This window comes from Coregonus lavaretus (assembly GCF_964263955.1).
Source record: "Coregonus lavaretus genome assembly, chromosome: 2".
In the NCBI taxonomy this organism is placed as follows: Eukaryota; Metazoa; Chordata; class Actinopteri; order Salmoniformes; family Salmonidae; genus Coregonus; species Coregonus lavaretus.
The window spans coordinates 78,130,203-78,153,738 of NC_139989.1; the positions used below are offsets into that span (position 1 = coordinate 78,130,203).

At 43.6% G+C, this 23,536-nt stretch overlaps 1 protein-coding gene across 1 annotated transcript in view; it reads left to right on the forward strand.

The window, feature by feature from the left end:
- The first annotated feature begins 456 nt into the window (after positions 1-456).
- LOC311141994 (stonustoxin subunit beta-like) overlaps positions 457-23,536 on the forward strand; it is a 43,686-nt gene continuing 20,606 nt past the window's right edge. Inside the window, exon 1 of the mRNA XM_084177541.1 lies at positions 457-639. The gene's annotated coding sequence lies outside the window, so the exon portion shown is untranslated. The remainder of the gene's footprint in view (positions 640-23,536) is intronic.

The window sequence follows — 23,536 nt, forward strand, 5'->3', positions numbered from 1 at the left end:
ATATGTATTAAAATATCCTCAAATAAAAGGTGACATTATATACTGTCACCTCATATGAAACATTTGATCTCAAACCCAAAATGCTGGAGTACAGAGCCACATTTAAAATGTTAGCTTCACTGTCAAACTAGATATGGTGTGGACTGTATACTCAATACAATCTAAATCTGATACCTCCCTGTCTGTCTTTTGACTGATACTGCTTTTTAAACTGCTCTGGTCAGTCTACTCAAATATTCGTACTATACATTTTTCTATCTACAAGCAATACTTTGATAATTTGTCATTTCTAATAATGAAACATTTTTCTCTCTACACACAATATTATGATTTTTTCTAATAATGATATATATATGGCAGGTTTCAGGACACTGGTATAAATGAAAATGTATAAAAAATATACTGCCACTATTTTCACCACCAAAGAATAGCAGTGTGGTTTTAATATGATTTGACTCTTTGCAGGCTGTCAGGCTGTCTAGTCACAGAGGAAGGCTGTGCTTCTCTGGTCTCAGCTCTGAAGTCAAACCCCTCACACCTGAGAGAGCTGGACCTGAGCTACAATCACCCAGGAGACTCCGGAGTCAGACTGCTCTCTGCTGGACTGGAGGATCCACACTGCAGACTGGAGAAACTCAAGTATGTAGAGGGTTTATGTCAATGTTCATATCAGACATGTTGGAGTTATCAGGCTAGTTAAGACAAACATTCTGACCACCACTTGGACTAAGTTATATAAAGACTGTGTGTGTGTGTGTGTGTGTGTGTGTGTGTGGTGTGTGTGTGTGTGTGTGTGTGTGTGGTGTGTGTGTGTGTGTGTCTCTAGTTTGTGTGTGTGTGTGGTGTGTGTGTGTGTGTGTGGTGTGTGTCCAGTGTGTGTGTGTGTGTCCAGTGTGTGTGTGGGTCCAGTGTGTGTGTGTGTCCAGTGTGTGTGTGTGTCCAGTGTGAGTGTGTGTGTGTCCAGTGTGTGTCCAGTGTGTGTCCAGTGTGTTTGTGTGTGTGTGGGTCCAGTGTGTGTGTGTGTGTGTCCAGTTTGTGTGTCCAGTGTGTGTCCAGTGTGTGTATGTGTGTGTGTGATACACACACACACACTGGACAAACACACACACACTGGACACACACACACACACAAACACACTGGACATATACACACACTTGACTCACACACACACACTGGACACACACACACACACTGGTCCCACACACTCACACTGGACACACACACACACACACACACACACACACACACACACACACACACAAACACACACACACTGGACAAACACACACACACTGGACACACACACTCACACTAGACACACACACACACACACACACACACACACACACACACACTGGACACACACACAATCACACTGAACACACACACACACACTCACTAACACTGGACACACACACACACATACACACAAACACACACACACTGGACACACACACACACTGGACACACACACACACACACTGGACACACAAACACTCACACACTGAACACACACCCACACACACACTGGACGCACACACACACACTGGACACACACACTCACACTAGACACACACACACACACTGGACATACACACACACACTGGACACACACACAAACACACTGGACACACACACACAATCACACACTGGACAGACAAACACACACACACACTGAACACACACACAAACACACACACTGGACACACACACACACACACACACACACGCACCCCCCCCCCCCCCCCCACACACACACACACACACACACTGGACACACACAAGTTATATGCTGACTGTGTGTGTGTGTGTGTGTGTGTGTGTGTGTCCAATGTGTGTGTGTGTGTGTGTGTCCAATGTGTGTGTGTGTGTGTCCAATGTGTGTGTGTCTGTGTGTGTGCAGTGTGTGTGTGTGTCCGGTGTGTGTGTGTGTGTTTGTCCTGTGTGTGTGTGTGTGTCTGTGTGTGTCCAGTGTGTGTGTGTGTGTCGTGTGTGTGTGTGTTTGTCCAGTGTGTGTGTGTTTGTGTGACACATACACACACACTGGACAAACACACACACACACACACACACACTGGACACACACACACACACACACACACACACACACTGGACACACACACACACACACACACGCACACACACTGGACACAAACCGGACACACTGGACACACACAAACACACAGACTTACTCACACTGGACACACACACACACAAACACACACACACTGTAAACACACACACTGGACACATACACACAAAGGACACAAACACACATACTTACTCACACTGGACACACAGACACACACACACACACACACACACACACACACTGGACACACAAACACAAACACTGGACACACACACACACAGGACACACACTGGACACACACAGGACACACACACACACACACACTGGACACACACACACACACACTCACACTGGACACACACACACACTGGACACAAACACACACACACAATGGAGACACACACACTGAACACACACACACTGAACAGACACACACACACTGGACACACACACACTGGACACACACACACACTGGACACACACTGGATAAACACACCCACACACTGGACACACACACACAATGGACACACACACACACTCTGGACACACACACACACACTGGACACAGACACACACACTGAACACACACACACTGTACACACACACACACAAACAGAGGACACACACACACTGGACACACACTGGACACACACTGACACACTGGACACACACACTGGACACACACACACACTGGACACACACAAACACATACTGAACACACACACACACTGGACACACACACTGACACACACTGGACACACAAACACACTTGATACACAAACACTGTACACACACACACACACACACACACACACACACACACACACACACTGAACAAACACACTGAACACACACACACACCGGACAAACACACACACACACACACACACACACACACACACACACACACACACACACACACACACACACACACACACACACAGGACACACACACACACTGATCACACACACACACACTGGACACACACTGGACAAACACACCAACACACTGGACACACACACACTCTGGGCACACACACACACTGGACACATACACACACACTGAACACACACACACACTGGACACACACACACAGAGGACACACACACACTTGACACACACACACACACACACACACACACACACACACTGGACAAACACACACACACACACACACAGGACACACACTCATACACACTGGACACACACACACAGGACATACACATACACACTGGACACACACACACCTGAAACACACACACACTGGACACACACACAGGACACACACACACACTGGACACACACACACACACCTGACACACACACACACACACACAGGACACACACATACACCTGACACACACACACACACACACAGGACACACACACAGGACGGACACACACACACACACACTGAAAACACACACTGGTCACACACACTCACACACACTTGACACACACACACACACACACTGGACACACACACTCACACACACTGGACACACACACCCACACACACACACACTGGACACACACACACTGGACACACACACACACTGGACACACACACTCACACACACTGGACACACACACACACACACACACTGGACACACACACACATACGCTGGACACACACACACTGGACACACACACACACTCACACTGGACACACACACACACACACACACTGGACACACACACACACTAGACACACACACTCACACACACTGGACACACACAAAAACACACACACACTGGACACACACACACACACACTGGACACACACACACACTGGACACACACACTCACACACACTGGACACACACACACACGACACACACACACACACACACACACACACACACACACACACACACACACACACACACTCACACACACTGGACACACACACACACACTGGACACACACACTCACACACACTGGACACACACACACACACACTGGTCACACACACATACACACTTACACACACTCAAACAAATTGGACACACACAAACACACACACACACACAGGACATACACATACACAATGGACACACACACACCTGACACACACACAAACACACAGGAAACACACACACTGGACACACACACTGACACACACTGGACACACAAACACACTTGATACACAAACACTGTACACACACACACACACACACACACACACACACTGAACAAACACACTGAACACACACACACACCGGACAAACACACACACACACACACACACACACACACACACACACACACACACACACAGGACACACACACACACTGATCACACACACACACACTGGACACACACTGGACAAACACACCCACACACTGGACACACACACACTCTGGACATACACACACACTGGACACATACACACACACTGAACACACACACACACTGGACACACACACACAGAGGACACACACACACTGGACACACACACACACACACACACACACACACACACACACACACTGGACAAACACACACACACACACACACACACACAGGACACACACTCATACACACTGGACACACACACACAGGACATACACATACACACTGGACACACACACACCTGAAACACACACACTGGACACACACACAGGACACACACACACACTGGACACACACACACACACCTGACACACACACACACACACAGGACACACACATACACCTGACACACACACACACACACACAGGACACACACACAGGACGGACACACACACACACACACACTGAAAACACACACTGGTCACACACACTCACACACACTTGACACACACACACACACACTGGACACACACACTCACACACACTGGACACACACACCCACACACACACACACTGGACACACACACACACTGGACACACACACACACTGGACACACACACTCACACACACTGGACACACACACACACACACACACACTGGACACACACACACATACGCTGGACACACACACACTGGACACACACACACACACACTCACACTGGACACACACACACACACACACTGGACACACACACACACTAGACACACACACTCACACACACTGGACACACACAAAAACACACACACACTGGACACACACACACACACTGGACACACACACACACTGGACACACACACTCACACACACTGGACACACACACACACAACACACACACACACACACACACACACACACAAACTCACACACACTGGACACACACACACACACTGGACACACACACTCACACACACTGGACACACACACACACACTGGTCACACACACATACACACTTACACACACTCAAACAAATTGGACACACACAAACACACACACACACACAGGACATACACATACACAATGGACACACACACACCTGACACACACACAAACACACAGGAAACACACACACTGGACACACACACACACTGGACACACACACACACACTGGACACACACGCACACCTGACACACACACACACACAGGACACACACACACACACATACACACACACACACTCACACACACTGGACACACACACACACACACACTGGACACACACACTGGACACACACACTCACACACACTGGACACACACACACACACTGGACACACACACATACACACTTACACACACTCACACACACTGGACGCACACACAAACACTGGACACACACACACACTCACACACACTGGACACACACACTGGACACACAAACATACGCTGGACACACACACACCGGACACACACACACACACACACACTCACACTGTACCCACACACATACACACTGGACACACACACACGACCCACACACATACACACTGGACACACACACCTGACACACACACACACACATGACACACACACTGGACACACACACACACACACACTGGACACACACACACACACCTGACACACACACACACACACACACACAGGACACACACACTGGACACACTCACACATACACTAGACACACACACACACTGAACACATACACACACACTGGACACACACACACACACTGAACACACACACACTGAACACACACTGGACACACACACACACACTGAACACATACACACACACACTGGACACACTCACACACACACTGGACACACACACAAAAACACACACACTGGACACACACACACACACAAACACACTGGACACACATCCACACACACACACTGGACACACACACACACTGAACACACACACACTGAACACACATACATACACTAGACACACACACACACACTGAACACATACACACACACACTGGACACACACACACACAATGGAGACACACACATACTGGACACACACAAACACACACGCTGGACACACACACTGGACATGCACACACACACACACACTGGACACACACACACACTGGACACACACACACACTGGACATACACACACACACACAGGACACACACACTGGACACACACACACACACACTGGACACACACACACTGGACACATTTCCATGTGTTGGAGTTTGATGAAAGGAAATCCCATATAGCCTACTGGACAGGACTTTGCTATGGCATCTTCTGTTTGGGTGTCTCAGGTCAGGTCTGAGCCATGATCAGAATGTGTCTCTGTGTCTATTTCCAGCCCTGCCATTTCTACCTGTCCTGATCTAGTGTTTCACCCCTGACCTCCTCACACCGTCTCACTGTCCATGTCTGCTTTTAGCTCCCACCTCTACTTCACTGTGTTATAATGGACCTTATGCTTGTTATGTCACCTCTGGAACCAGTTATCAAACATACTTACCTTTCTGACCCTATCCCATGGCCCTACTTTCTACAACTGAACATTTAAATTCCTCTATGAGTTTTGTTTATTGTCCATTTACTTATATATGTATTTGTTGTATATTGGGGTTGTGCTGCAGAGCATCATGGGGGTTTGTATATGTTGAGATGATCACGTTCCAGATAAATGGTTGAACTGATTCCTGTCTCCTGTCTCATCATTATTGAATTGTTATACAGACGTGGTTATGAAACCCACGAGACATAACAAAAGATTGGTGATGAGTAAGTCTGAATCTACAGGAACTATTCTGTCTGGAAGAAGTGGGGTTTTACAACTGTTTAAAACTGTTTTTTTTCTGTGGTACAGAATAGGCTAATGTTAGCACAGTGTATTGCTAGCAGAGGCAGGTACATAGTCCAGCTAGCTAAGAAAGAGAGTTAGCATCGTCATGGACGGCAGAAAAGGACTGGAGACGGATGTCGGAGCGGGAAAACAACTTGATTAAAAAGGGAGGAATATACAGTGATTAAAGGAAATGACATTTATTCAACTGTGAAGACTAACGTTGGAATTAAAACTGCTAAAAGAGTGAATTTGAGGAGGAAACGTCAGTGAGTGAAGTGAATGAAGATCATGTGACTGAGGAAAATATTGCTGTGGTTGAGGACAATATTGAAGTGAGTGACAATCAGGAGCCTATTGAGAAATTAAAAATGGCTGGAATTGTTGGAAACATTGGACAGTTTGATTAAAGTATTGAGCAGTGGAGCTCATATACAGAACAGTTTTAATATTTTGTTCTTGCAAATGACATTGATGAGGACAACATTGTGCTTACATGTTTTAGTGTAATGGGGCCAAAGACATTTAATTTACTAGGCAGCCTGCTACAGCCAGACTGAACAGGTAATAAGACGTGTGGGGATATTGTGGAGATACTTCAGTAGAATTTACCTGGTCCTGACTTCAATTAAACTCTTTCTGGGAAACCGCCCCTCAGTCTCTCATCTACTCTGAGCTCAGATGGGGAAACATGAGAAGAGTTTCATTCCAAAATGCTGTATATCACTTTTCAGAAATGTTGGTATATTAGCATTTATTGTTTAAAGAAATTATGAAAGAGATTGGTGCATTTTTTCACTCTCTAATCATGGTATTGTTTAAAATCTATCACTTGATGGTTTCATTTCAGATAGACAAATAATCATGTTTTTTTGTGCAAAATGCTACATATCTGCATAACTCTCAGAGAAATAAGTAGTACTGCTAGGTTTTACACAGTCAAATGTAAAAATAACAACATTTAAAATAAAGAACTGTACAAATATAATATTTGTGAAATCAATATTTTTTTTCTTCTTTTTTTTTGACAGTAATATGATATTTGTATTTAAAACCTTACATTTGACATTTTAGTCATTTAGCAGATGGTCTCATCCAGGATCCAGTTTCCCAAAAGCATCTTAAGGCTAAGTTCATCGTTAGGAGCATCATTAAATCTCGGAGAAGTTCCCCAAAACCATTGTTATTAACGTTACACTTGAAAACGCTTGTAATCTAACGCCTGCCTCAGACCATTCATACTCGTAGAACAGCTAAATATCAGGGGTTAAAGCAAAAAAAAATCCTTATGTCGATCTCAGATTGATTGTCTTGTGCTAAATTAATCTCCCCTTTCACGTAAACAAGTCATGACCGACATGCTTTTAGGAAAAGAGGATCATTTTTGTAAATGTATTAAACTGCAAATTTGACCAATTCCAGTCCCCTTGCTCAGGGTTCCCAGGGTCCTCCTGGGGAAACTTCTTGAGAAGCTCAGCTCTAAGAAGCTCAGATCTGGTGACAAGAAAAAGGTCGTTCTACTCTAGAATGAATGAAAATACAATGATGCTGACACCATCTAAAATATAATTTCCACCTCCATGAATGAGCCCAATAAGATATTGGTAAAGATGATGTTAAATGATTTTAACATATTGGACCATATAGCCTGTATGCATGGTCTGTTATCAGATGTTAAATGATTTTAACATATTGAACCATATATCCTGTATGCATGGTCTGTTATCAGATGTTAAATGATTTTAACATATTGAACCATATATCCTGTATGCATGGTCTATTATCAGATGTTAAATGATTTTAACATATTGAACCATATATCCTATATTCATGGTCTATTATCAGATGTGCTATTAGCAATAAGCATGATCACCTGTAGCCCAACGGATGCAGCATAGTGGATGCAGCATATTATTATTCACTCAGAATTGTTGTTGGGGGGGTTTCTATTACAAAGTGTGTAATTGCCCTTTTAAGATGCCGTTGCCCCTTTAAGAGCTCTGTTGCAAATGTTCCTAAGCCATGCTTGATACTCCGGTTGTAACTGCATTTTTAAAACAATGCTTTAGCGTGATTGTAGGAGTATAGAAATAAATGTTTTATCAATGGAAAGCTTGGATCCCCCTCTTTTTTTAACAAAGGTCAAAACTGCTTTCAAAAGTGTTTTCCCCGTGATTGCATTCCCCGTGCCCAAGAACTCTAAGATAACCTGCCTAAATGACTACCGACCCGTAGCACTGACGTCTGTAGCCATGAAGTGCTTTGAAAGACTGGTCATGGCTCACATCAACAGCATAATCCCAGAAACCCTAGACCCACTCCAATTTGCATACCGCCCCAACAGATCCACAGATGATGCAATCTCTATCACACTCCACACTGCCATTTCTCACCTGGACAAGAGGAACACCTACGTGAGAATGCTATTCATTTACTACAGCTCAGCATTCAACACCATAGTGCCCTCTAAGCTCATCACTAAGCTAAGGATCCTGGGACTAAACACCTCCCTCTGCAACTGGATCCTGGACTTTCTGACGGGCCGCCCCCAGGTGGTAAGGGTAGGTAACAACACATCTGCCACACTGATCCTCAACACGGGGGCCCCTCAGGGGTGCGTGCTCAGTCCCCTCCTGTACTCTCTGTTCACCCATGACTGCATGGCCAGGCACGACTCCAACACCATCATTAAGTTTGCCGACAACACAACAGTGGTAGGCCTGATCACCGACAACGATGAGACAGCCTATAGGGAGGAGGTCAGAGATCTGGCCGTGTGGTGCCAGGACAACAACCTCTCCCTCAACGTGACCAAGACAAAGGAGATGATTGTGGACTACAGGAAAAAAAAGAGGACCGAGCACGCCCCCATTCTCATCGACGGGGCTGTAGTGGAACAGGTTGAGAGCTTCAAGTTCCTTGGTGTCCACATCACCAACGAACTATCATGGTCCAAACACACCAAGACAGTCGTGAAGAGGGCACGACAAAGCCTATTCCCCCTCAGGAGACTAAAAAGATTTGGCATGGGTCCTCAGATCCTCAAAAAATTATACAGCTGCACCATCGAGAGCATCCTGACTGGTTGCATCACCACCTGGTATGGCAACTGCTTGGCCTCTGACCGCAAGGCACGACAGAGGGTAGTGCGTACAGCCCAGTACATCACTGGGGCCAAGCTTCCTGCCATCCAGGACCTCTATACCAGGCGGTGTCAGAGGAAGGCCCTCAAAATTGTCAAAGACTCCAGCCACCCTAGTCATAGACTGTTCTCTCTGCTACCGCACGGCAAGCGGTACCGGAGTGCCAAGTCTAGGTCCAAAAGACTTCTCAACAGCTTCTACCCCCAAGCCATAAGACTCCTGAACAGCTAATCATGGCTACCCGGACTATTAGCACGGCCCCCCCACCCCATCCTTTTTACGCTGCTGCTACTCTGTCAAGTATTTATGCATAGTCACTTTAACTCTACCCACATGTACATATTACCTCAACTACCTCAACTAGCCGGTGCCCCCGCACATTGACTCTGCAACGGTACCCCCCTGTATATATAGCCTCCCTACTGTCACTTTATTTTACTTCTGCTCTTTTTTTCTCAACACTTTTTTGTTGTTGTTTTATTCTTACTTTTTTGTTTAAAATAAATGCACTGTTGGTTAAGGGCTGTAAGTAAGCATTTCACTGTAATGTCTGCACCTGTTGTATTCGGCGCATGTGACCAATACAATTTGATTTGATTTGATTTGAAGAGTTGTTGTCCGTTGACTGCTTGAATAAATGGCCCTACAAAGGCAAAGAGCATCAACTAGAAAACAGTCCAACTGAAGACAAAAAAGGCTTTAAAGTTGTTTTTGCTGTCCAGCCAAATATGTCGTAGGTAGATAAGTGTAAATGCACTGATGTATCATCTTATTATGACCACTGATCTGACCTATGACCCCTAAAATGCTGATACTGCACTCTGCCTTTGTATGACCTTAAACATCTGTATGGGTCATGCAAAAGCAAAGTGCAGTATAAAAAAAATCTAAATGTGTTGATCCAGCTTTCTTGTTGTTATTAATGGTGTTGTGTAGTTGTGTTTTCATGTTTTGAATGTTGTATTGTAGCAACCCTCAAGCTTTTTTTTATCCATAAGGTAAGAACTATTTCATCACGGAGAATGTTTATCCTTATGTGACTTTGTATTAATATCAATGCTGTCCTTTTCTTTATGTTAGCGAGCGTTTCAATATTTTGTTTGTTATCTTTCTTACCATTATCTGGGTATTTGCATTTCAATGCGAGTTAAACCATAATGTTTCTGCGTGATTGTGCCGTGTTTATTCTGGTGATAACTGGATCACCCGCTGTCTCATGGAGTGTATGAGGGTGAGTGTCATGGTCGGGATGGCCTGAACTCAGAGCCTGATAGAATACCAAGGAAAACCGTAGTAACTGCAGTAGAACATGGTGGAACAAAGCCAGATGGCAGTAACCTCACTTACTGCTGTTTCCTTGGTTTTTACTTGGATTGTGTAGTTAAAGCAAATGTAACCCTCCATTTTCTCTGAAATAGAAGATAATTGAACCAGGACACTTTGTCACAAGATATAACAGATACTATGAAGTCTGATTTAGGTCTGAACTCATCTTTGACCAAATGTGTAGCAGCAGTTTGCAATTGTACAGCAGAATAGCTGTGTACATAATCCTAATACCTCTTCATGGACTACATTTGAACACTTGAACAGTGTCTTCTTTTAGGGCGTGAACTGGTATGGTATGATTACCTAGTGGGGACAGTAACTGAAAGGTTGCTGGTTCAAATACCTGAGCCGTCAAGGTAAAAATCTGTCTGTGCCCTTAAGCAAGGCACTTACACCTGATTTGCTCCAGGGGGCGCCGTACTACTATGGCCCTGTAAAACAACACATTTCAGTGCATCTATCCGGTGTCTGTGACAATACATTTACAAATATTGTATTTATTTATTACAACAGTTAATTTAACAATGCTGGTTATAAATCTTGTTGACATTCATCCAAGGACACCTTGACTTGCATTACACTCTCACTCCAGAAAAATATTCTCATGAAATCATATGACTTATAGTTATAGAAAAGGATTCCTGTGAACGCGGCCTGCTACAAGCAGGAAACAAGTTATGGATGCGTGATCTATCTTGGCATCTTTTTGGGGTAAACACATTGGAACATTCCAACATTCATCTTTAAGGACATGAACTGGCAGAACAGGTTTCAGCAAAGTATGGAGTCATTGTTTTCAGGAAGGTGTATCCATGGCGATAGGAGGGACAGGAGGCAGACTAGAGTAGGCCTAACCCTCACCAATATTTCTGTTGATGGAGAGAGACACCAGACAAGACACAGAGACAGCAACAGAAGAATAGGATATGATGGAGAGAGACACCAGACAAGACACAGAGACAGCAACAGAAGAATAGGATATGATTGAGAGAGACACCAGACAAGACACAGAGACAGCAACAGAAGAATAGGATATGATGGAGAGAGACACCAGACAAGACACAGGGACAGCAACAGAATAATAGGATATGATGGAGAGAGACACCAGACAAGACACAGGGACAGCAACAGAAGAATAGGATATGATGGAGAGAGATACCAGACAAGACACCGAGACAGCAACAGAAGAACAGGATATGATGGAGAGAGACACCAGACAAGACACAGAGACAGCAACAGAATAATAGGATATGATGGAGAGAGACACCAGACAAGACACAGAGACAGCAACAGAAGAATAGGATATGATGGAGAGAGACACCAGACAAGACACAGGGACAGCAACAGAAGAATAGGATATGATGGAGAGAGACACCAGACAAGACACAGGGACAGCAACAGAAGAATAGGATATGATGGAGAGAGATACCAGACAAGACACAGAGACAGCAACAGAAGAACAGGATATGATGGAGAGAGACACCAGACAATACACAGAGACAGCAACAGAATAATAGGATATGATGGAGAGAGACACCAGACAAGACACAGAGACAGCAACAGAAGAATATGATATGATGGAGAGAGTCATCAGACAAGACATAGAGACAGCAACAGAAGAATAGGATATAATGGAGAGAGACACCAGACAAGATGAAAGACATCAATAGACGACACAGAGAAAGTGATGGAGAGAGACAGAGGAGGGGAGAACACACAGTAGACTATCACTAAAAGCTGATATAGGGATTCTAATTACTGCACTGTGTGTGTGTGTGTGTGTGTGTGAGAGAGAGAGAGAGAGAGAGAGAGAGAGAGAGAGAGAGAGAGAGAGAGAGAGAGAGAGAGAGAGAGAGAGAGAGAGAGAGAGAGAGAGAGAGAGAGAGAGAGAGAGAGAGAGAGAGAGAGAGAGAGAGAGAGAGAGAGAGAGAGAGAGAGAGAGAGAGAGAGAGAGAGAGAGAGAGAGAGAGAGAGAGAGAGAGAGAGAGAGAGAGAGAGAGAGACAGAGAAAGAGAGAGAGAGAGAGAGAGAAAGTGGGTGTTTAGGTACTGTGGGATTCTTTCATCAGTTTGGCTCATTGGACAGGAGTCTATGTTTGAAGATGTTGAGAGGTTTTTGGCAATACACTGTTTATGTATTCATGGATTTAGCTGTTGAAATTCCTTCCTGGACCCCCGTACTGCTATGGGCTAAGCCACCAATGTCTTCAAATCCTAGGGGAGAGAGGAGCTGCTATCCCTGGGGAGAGAGGAGCTGTTACCCCTGGGGAGAGAGAGGAGCTGTTACCCCTGGGGAGAGAGGAGCTGTTACCCCTGGGGAGAGAGGAGCTGCTACCCCTGGGGAGAGAGGAGCTGATACCCCTGGGGAGAGAGGAGCTGCTACCCCTGGGGAGAGAGGAGCTGCAACGAAGAGAGACTGCGACCCTGCTCGGGAAGAGCTTAACGATTGGTGATTGTTGGGGCACGTTTGGCAGGAGCTTCAGTGATGAAGACTGCTGAACTTGCTGATGTTTCACAATGTGCCATGGCCGTCTCAGTCACCAGGTCTCAACCCAATTGAACACTTATGGGAGATTCTGGAGAGGCGCCTGAAACAACGTTTTCCACCACCATCAACAAAACACCAAATGATGGAATTTCTTGTGGAAGAATGATGTCACATCCCTCCAATAGAGTTCCAGACACTTGTAGAATGTTTGCCAAGGCACATTGTAAGAGCTATAACGAGACAGGGAGTGGGAGAGAGAACAGGTAGAACCTGATATGGAAATGAGCAGAACAAACTAAAGGAACTTTCCATGACCAAATGATCATTCCAGACTCTACTTCTATTGAGAGACATATAAAAGGTAAGACGACGATTGTTATGATATTAATATAGTTGATGATATTGTTATGTGTATTCATATAGTTGATGATATTGTTATGTGTATTAATATAGTTGATGATATTGTTATGTGTATTCATATAGTTGATGATATTGTTATGTGTATTCATATAGTTGATGATATTGTTATGTGTATTCATATAGTGGATGATATTGTTATGTGTATTCATATAGTTGATGATATGTTTTGTAGACAGTGTTATAATAGGCCTACTCTCCTTAAAATGTTTTGGATATAAATTAGATGCGGGATGTGAATTAGTTCTGTTTCCATCTGTGTGCCCCAGGGTGATCGCTCCTACACTATCTAGAATCTAAAAGGGTTCTTTGGCTGTCCCCATAGGATAACCCTTTGTAGAACCCTTTTTGGTCCTAGGTAGAACCCTTTTGGGTTCCATGAAGAATCCTTTCCACAGAGGGTTCTACATGGAAGCCAGAAGGGTTCTACCTGGAACCCAAAAGCGTTCTCCTGTGGGGACAGCCAGAGGACCCTTTTGGAACTATTTTTTCTAAGAGTGTACTGTATCATGGGTCTATAGACTTGTCTTCTCAAAACAGGCTTAAAACACAACAAGCAACAACATTTTCTCTTTCTAATCTACTGTTAACTCTTTTCACTCAGGAAGGTATGTTGTGTGAAAGAGAGACAAATAAATATTGTGGAAAGACTAACAACAACTTACACTTCCTCAAAACAGGTTGTGTGTGTTCATTAGTGCCCACCGTAGCAAAACGTTTGGCAACAGAAACCGTTTAGGTCACGTTGTACAGCGTTTGGAATAAACTGTTTATGCAACATTTTAAAACTGTTGTCTGTGGAGTAAACTAATGAACACTACCCAGGTTGTAGCCTACAACCTGGCTGTTGATGTCTGCCTGATGCTGTAACCTGAACTTAGCCTGAGGGGTGTACTATGATGCAAGCTAGATATACTGGTTTTCTAAAGTTAGCTTCAGTTAGCTTCACATTCCAGCTCAGGCCTCATCCATAGGAATGTACAGAGTGCCAGTCATCAGGAAGGTGCTCTCAGAACGGACAATATATAATGACTTGACAGTTTAATCATACAAAATGGCGCTAACTGGACGTGGACAAGTCAAATTCAATCAGTGGAGGTTGCTGAGGGGAGGACGGCTCATATTAATGATACCATTCCACCTATTCCGCTCCAGCCATTACCACAAGCCCGTCCTCCCCAATTAAGGTGCCACCAACCTCCTGTGAATTCAATACATCAATATTCATTCGTCATAGTTCTACATTTCACATTTCGTATGATATATGTAATTGTATCATAGTTCTACTATAGTGTAGCGATCTGTGCATCTTCCGGCGTGAGTTTACTGTGAACACTGAGGCTGTACCCACTTTAAGTTACAGTTTTAACAGAGACCAAGTAGGCTATTTGATCATAATGTAAAAAAGGCCTCCAATAACATTTAACATGGAAATAGCTGTTCTATCATTCAGCCTACAGTAGCAGCCAATGTGTGGTGTTCAATGTAAGCCTACATTCCATGAGACATTCCAAAAAACATGCAGAGCTTGACATTAACCTGTTTATCTACTTGTCCTTCACACGGAGGAGGTGACTGAAAATGTTGTTGTGTTTGATGCAAGAAACCACTTTACTAAATAAAATGCATCATTATTCCCATGTACTAAGATGCAATTCCAACCAAGTAACCCAATTGGTGCCAATGGCGCCATGCGTAGGTTGTTTGCCTTTTTACAAGTGCAACCTGGGTTCACTGCCCTGCCCCACTGTTTGCTACAATATTAATATCACAGACTACCCGACGTCCGTTGAACAAAGAGACACAACAATATGAGTGAAAGGATTTTAGGATAATATCAGTAAGTGTTGATTTAAAGTTGTCTTCTGGGTTCAGCCTTCTAGCTGCCTTTATCAATTGGGTGAAATATAATAAATGACATGGTCTCAAAGTTTGGAGATAATCAGTCCCAGTTTAAATCGCCCATGATTTCCATGTCATTATTTCCCCAGAGCAGCAAGGGAATCTAGAGACTCAACCTTTGCAGAATCAGAATCACCTTTATTCGCCAAGTACATTTGCATGTACATATGTAGGATCTTAATTTGAGCCAGTTTGCTACAGCAGGAAAATATTCCTGCAGCAACAGTAAATGTGATTTATAATTAATGGACATTTTTGTATCGGTTGATACATTTTTAGTAAGGGAAACTCAAGTCTGCCATTTCTAAGTGGAAATTACAAACTTCAGAAGCCTTTTAAAACCTCAAATACACTACAAGTTTTACATTTACTGCGTTGAGGGAAAGTTATTCTGCAGTGGGCGGTGATCAAATTAAGATCCTACATCTGTACACAAAATTCTACATGGTGATTTTTAAAATTTTAGTCATTTAGCAGACGCTCTTATCCAGAGCAACTTACATTGCGAGCGCATACATTTTTATTTTTTATACTGGAATCGAACCCACAACCCTGGCGTTGCAAATGCCATGCTCTACCAACTGAGCTACATCCCTGCCGGCCATTCCCATAATAATTCAAATGTCCTGTTGCTGCAGGATTATTTTCCTGCTGTAGCAAACTGGCTAAAATTAAGATCCTACATCTGTAGCAATACACCTCTCTTTGATGTACATGGCTATATCAGGATTGACTTTTGACCATTTGACATCTTTTATTTACTGTTGTTTAGGCTGGTTGAATGAGTCGCCTATAAAAGCTACTTCATCTGCAAGAGAACAGGCGGCTGCACCAGCGACTGTAAGAAGTTATGTGATTTCCTCATATGAACGTGAAAGTAAGTGTGTAGCCTACGCAGTTACACAATGGCTGTTGAAACTGTGGCACATATTTCTCTGTAACATTAGAAGTTGGATAAATGTGTTGATATGTAGGAAAGACGGGCAGACTCTCGTAGGTCTAGGCTAAACTACAAACTATTATAAGGTTAGGTCGACGTCAGACATTCAATAGTCAGAGTAGGTTTGAGCTATGATCACAGAGAGTCCCAACAGCAGAGTCCCAACAGCAGAGTCCCAACAGCAGAGTCCCAACAGCAGAGTCCCAACAGCAGAGTCCCAACAGCAGAGTCCCAACAGCAGAGTCCCAACAGCAGAGTCCCAGCAGCAGAGTCCCAACAGCAGAGTCCCAGCAGCAGAGTCCCGACAGCAGAGTCCCAACAGCAGAGTCCCGACAGCAGAGTCCCGACAGCAGAGTCCCGACAGCAGAGTCCCGACAGCAGAGTCCCAACAGCAGAGTCCCAACAGCAGAGTCCCAACAGTAGAGTCCCAACAGCAGAGTCCCGACAGCAGAGTCCCAACAGCAGAGTCCCAACAGCAGAGTCCCAACAGCTGTCCTATCAGCAGAGTCCCAACAGCAGAGTCCCGACAGCAGAGTCCCAACAGCAGAGTCCCAACAGCAGAGTCCCAACAGCAGAGTCCCAACAGCAGAGTCCCGACAGCAGAGTCCCAACAGCAGAGTCCCAACAGCAGAGTCCCAACAGCAGAGTCCCGACAGCAGAGTCCCAACAGCAGAGTCCCAACAGCAGAGTCCCAACAGCTGTCCTATCAGCAGAGTCCCAACAGCAGAGTCCCGACAGCAGAGTCCCAACAGCAGAGTCCCAACAGCAGAGTCCCAACAGCAGAGTCCCAACAGCAGAGTCCCAACAGCAGAGTCCCAACAGCAGAGTCCCAACAGCAGAGTCCCAACAGCTGTCCTATCATTTCTCTTCATTATTTCTCTTCATATGACAAGGATTAAAAAGGATTTGCCTGTAGATTGTCGACCTGATTCGTGATGATGACTGCTGGCTAAGATTTTGAAAGTATGATGTTGACATGATCAGTCCAATCAAAGCTACTGTAGATATAATGTGATTTGACGTCATTTTATCTGTGGCCAATGAACTTCTTGGATGGGCACTTCTTTTTAATGTAACTCTGTAGCACCGAAAACGTAGTGCCCCCATGAGTGGCAGAACACTGAGCCAATCACGGCGCAGCGCTCCGTATTTTCTTCTGGCTTGCCCCACCACCACAGAAAGCACTGAGCTAGGCTGAAACACCTGCATTTTCTTCTGGCTTGCCCCACCACCACAGAAAGCACTGAGCTAGGCTGAAACACCTGCATTTTGGAGCTGCCTTACTCAAGAAAACAAAAAAGAGACCATGTTTTTTTGCCGCTTTATTAACTCAATGATATATATATATTTAAATGTTTTGCAAACTGATATGTGACACGTATTAATGCCAAAATAACATGCAAAACAGGAAAGGCCACCTGCCCTGAATGACGGGTCGCTGGTTGAGAGAATGCCAAGAGTGTGGAAAGCTGTCATCAAGGCAAAGGGTGGCTATTTGAAGAATCTCAAATATAAAATATATTTTGATTTCTTTAACACTTTTTTGGTTACTAAATTATTCTATATGTGTTATTTCATAGTGTTGATGTCTTCACTATTATTCTACAATGTAGAAAATAGTAAAAATAAAGACAAACCCTTGAATGAGTATGTGTTCTAAAACTTTTGACCGGTAGTGTATATATTTTTTACATTGTTAGCAAACTGATATGTGACATGTATTAATGCCACAATAACATGCAAAACAGGAAAGGCCACCTGCCCTGAATGACAGGTCGCCACTTGCTGAGGTATAGACCTTGATCTGCTTTACACAACAACAAAAAAACTGTTATACATTATAACCTAGCCTACTTTAAATAAAAAAAAATATCTTAATTGTTGCAAAAAACCTTTCTGTATAGATCACTGATCCCCCCCCCCGATCAATCAAGCCTGTTTTAGCCCTTCTGTCTACATTCTCAGATACGTTTAGAAAAGAACAGATTCAAAAATAATAAATGGCCGACTTTTAATGAATACAAATAAGTGTGTGACATGGCCATGGTGAAGAGATGTCACTACTACATATTCATGTGATTGCATTAAATCACCTGACTGTTTCGATATGTCTGTTAGTAAATGTTTTGTAAGAGATAATTAATAAATGATAACAATTCACATTCAAGAATTACTGTGTTAACTACAACCAACATGTTGGATCTCTGTTTAGGGGTCAGTGGTCTAAAATGAGTCTCTCTGGGGAGAGAGAGGAGGGGGGCCCTGCCTCTAAAATGAGTCTCTCTGGGGAACATGACACCAAAGCTAAGAGGTGAGATGACAATTTTGTTTAAGAATTATTAAGAGTTTATTTCCTAAATGCTATTTCCACAATTTTTCACAAGTGTTTTTTAATCAGAAATGGTTGCTTATGGGTACCTTCAATATTTCTGTTCTCAGATGTTTAATTAATAGATTTTAGATGTATATAATTATTATTATTTTTATTGCAAAACGCTATATATCCATTGTTTAGCTGAAATTGAATGTTCGTATCCTGTATATTTGACTGTATTATTTGGTTGTCTCACCTAGCTATCTTAAGATGAATGCACTTACTGTAAATCGCTCTGGGTAAGAGCATCTGCTAAACAGGTGGGGCTCTGCCCTGAATGACAGGTCACCACTGCTCCAAAGCAATTACATGTTGCACAGGAACCACTGACTCGCTGCATGTTTCTATTATCAAGACACCTGCTGGTACCTCTTAACTGGTTAGGACAGCTCATGAGGTGTCCTAAATATCTGCCAACTAGGTGGGACACTTATGAATAAAGAGGCTTCATGCATAGCTTTAATTTATACCCATAAGAGTAGGACTAAAATGGCTTTATTCTCAGCACTTATACGACACATTTTCTACTCTGAGACGCTTTTTGGATATGGGCCCAGATCTCAAAACATTGTTTTAAAAAACGAATCATTTTGTTTTACATAATAAAAAATGAATATTACTAATGTAAGCCACTGTAAAGACTTGGTTTTGTTTATTGTGTGGCTCTGCTCATGTCCGCGTTCTGAAACTGTCCGCGTCCACGTACAGAACTGTCCGCGTCCACGTACGGTTTGGCGCCAAGCATATTGTCCAGTTACGCGCTGAGTGGGCTGAGGTGATGTTGGGGAACAACGACAGAGTTCGTTACAGTGTTGAGACGCCGAAGTTTATTGTTCAATTTGCTTTTTTGCGTAATGGTCAGTGACAGTATGAGTGTAGCCAGATCCTTTTCACTCGCTATCCTTGTTTCATCTTGTGGTTCACCGGATTCGTCATCATCCTCGAGGGACAGACGAACGACCTGCTAGTTAGCCAAGCTAGTCGGTACAGCTAGCTAAGCTAGCTACTCTACCAGCAGCATCCTAGTTATCCTAGCTACCACTACATCATCACCGGCTGCCTGCTTTTCTTGTGGACCGATGGAGCTCCCGGGTTGTTTCTTCCACCTGTTAAATACGGTGGAGGGCTTCTCCCTCTCTCGTTGACGGATGCTGGCTACCTACCATCCCTCTGTCCGGTTCTCCTCTCTTCACTAGATGGACGGTAACTTTAGTGTTTAACCCCTCTGTGTCCAAGGACTGAACTTTTTAATATTATTTTTGGGCCGCATCAAGTGACATTTTTTACAACGTTTATTTCGGATAAAATTAGTTCATTGCATCCGCCATGGAGCCCAGTTTCATAATATTACCTTCTGTCCCTGGTTATGAAGTAATCTCGAAACAACAGGCCTTATGTTTGGGCATTTTTCACCCTGCCAGCTCCTATTAGTTCTATTGAGCTCCGTGACACCGACTCGCCTTCAGAACGTTCTATTCCCAGCCCATTGTTCTGCGTCACAATGCCAGCTTCACTATTGTTATCAATGAGACCTGCCTGCATTAACCCTGTAGGTTTACCTCAGGTAACTGATTATTAACAAGGTTACGGCTACTTGGTGAGCGTTAACCCTGTAGGTTTACCTCAGGTAACTTATTATTAACAAGGTTACAGCTACTTGGTGAGCGTTAACCCTGTAGGTTTACCTCAGGTAACTTATTATTACCAAGGTTACGGCTACTTGGTGAGCGTTAACCCTGTTGGTTTACCTCAGGTAACTTATTATTAACAAGGTTACAGCTACTTGGTGAGCGTTAACCCTGTAGGTTTACCTCAGGTAACTTATTATTACCAAGGTTATGGCTACTTGGTGAGCGTTAACCCTGTAGGTTTACCTCAGGTAACTTATTATTAACAAGGTTACGGCTACTTGGTGAGCGTTAACCCTGTTGGTTTACCTCAGGTAACTTATTATTACCAAGGTTACAGCTACTTGGTGAGCGTTAACCCTGTAGGTTTACCTCAGGTAACTTATTATTAACAAGGTTACGGCTACTTGGTGAGCGTTAACCCTGTAGGTTTACCTCAGGTAACTTATTATTAACAAGGTTACTGCTACTTGGTGAGCGTTAACCCTGTAGGTTTACCTCAGGTAACTTATTATTACCAAGGTTACAGCTACTTGGTGAGCGTTAACCCTGTAGGTTTACCTCAGGTAACTTATTATTAACAAGGTTACGGCTACTTGGTGAGCGCGCACACTGTTCACCTGAGAACATGTTGTGGTCACCAATAGTGAGGTGAGACACAGTTTTAGAGGCGATGGCTGGCGGATAGCCATCAAACATTAAACATTTTCTGGTCATGGTTAACCATATTTGTTTTAAGAAAAAAGTGTACAATCTAAACAAAACGCATGTCCCTGTCCTCTTTTTCAAGATGTGGGCGATTTAAACAGCCAGAATACATTTTTTAATTAAGAAATAACCTTTTCTTTGAGGACTTGTTGTTTCTAAAAGGCTGCTGTGTAAATTGATAATTTGATATGCATCGAAGTCTTCGTTCGTAGACATCAAATTGAGCGAATGCTGCGCAGGTTCACTGAGTTACAAACCAAATGGGTATAATGGGGTGATTGTTGTTGCCTCCCCTGTACATTTCTGAAAATGGATATATAGCGTTTTAGAATGAAACTCTTCTTATGTTTCCCCATCTGAGCTCAGAGTAGATGAGAGACGTAATGTTTGTCTCTGTGTTGAAGCCCAATCAAGCAGGAGAGACCAGCCTCCCCTGTACCCAGCTGTGTGTCCATGAAGAGTGACTGGTCTATGCATCGTCCTATACAGTTTAGAGAGGGAGACTTTTCTAGTGAACAAAGGTAAGAAGAACTCATGGGTCATGGTCAGTGAGTTAAACAACACTGTCTCTAGTCATTTCTCCTCTCCCATTTTCCCATTTCTTTTTGTTGTTTTCATAATCCATAGGCTAATCCTTTTTTCCATTTTCATAGTCCTGAAACAATATTAAACAAACACAACATTCCCTGTGTGTGTGTGTGTGTGTGTGTGTGTGTGTGTGTCTGTCAGTGAGTGTGTGTGTGTGTGTCAGTGAGTGTGTGCACTCCCTGGATGAGGAGATGTAATCTCTATCCTGATTGCCTAGTCATTTTACCCCTACGTACATGTACATATTTCCTAAATTACCTCAACTACCTTATTGTTATTTTATTATGTTACTATTTCCTTTTTTATTTAGATAATTTTGGTGACTTTTTAACTCTGCATTGTTGGGAAAGGGCTCGTAAGTAAGCATTTCACGGTAAAGTGTACCACTGTTGTATTCGGCGCATGTGAGAAATACAATTTGATTTCATTTGAAGCTCATGCGCAGAAATACATCATTGGGTCTAATGGTCGTCTTGTGCTGAACTGCACATGTGCAGGCCGTCAAATCAAAAGCACTCCTTCCATATAAGGTTGTTTATGACTAACATGAAAATGTGTCAGTTTGTTAAACTACTTAAGACAGAACATTTTCAAAATTAACAACTAAGGAAGTCATTTTTATCTCTCATTGCTGGGGGGAGATTATAAGAGGATATGGCCATTAAGTTCAGATCGTTCTTCAAGATGTTCAAATGTTCATAGATGACCAGCAGGGTCAAATAATAATCACTGTGGTTATAGAGGGTGCAACACGTCAGCACCTCAGGAGTAAATGTCAGTTGGCT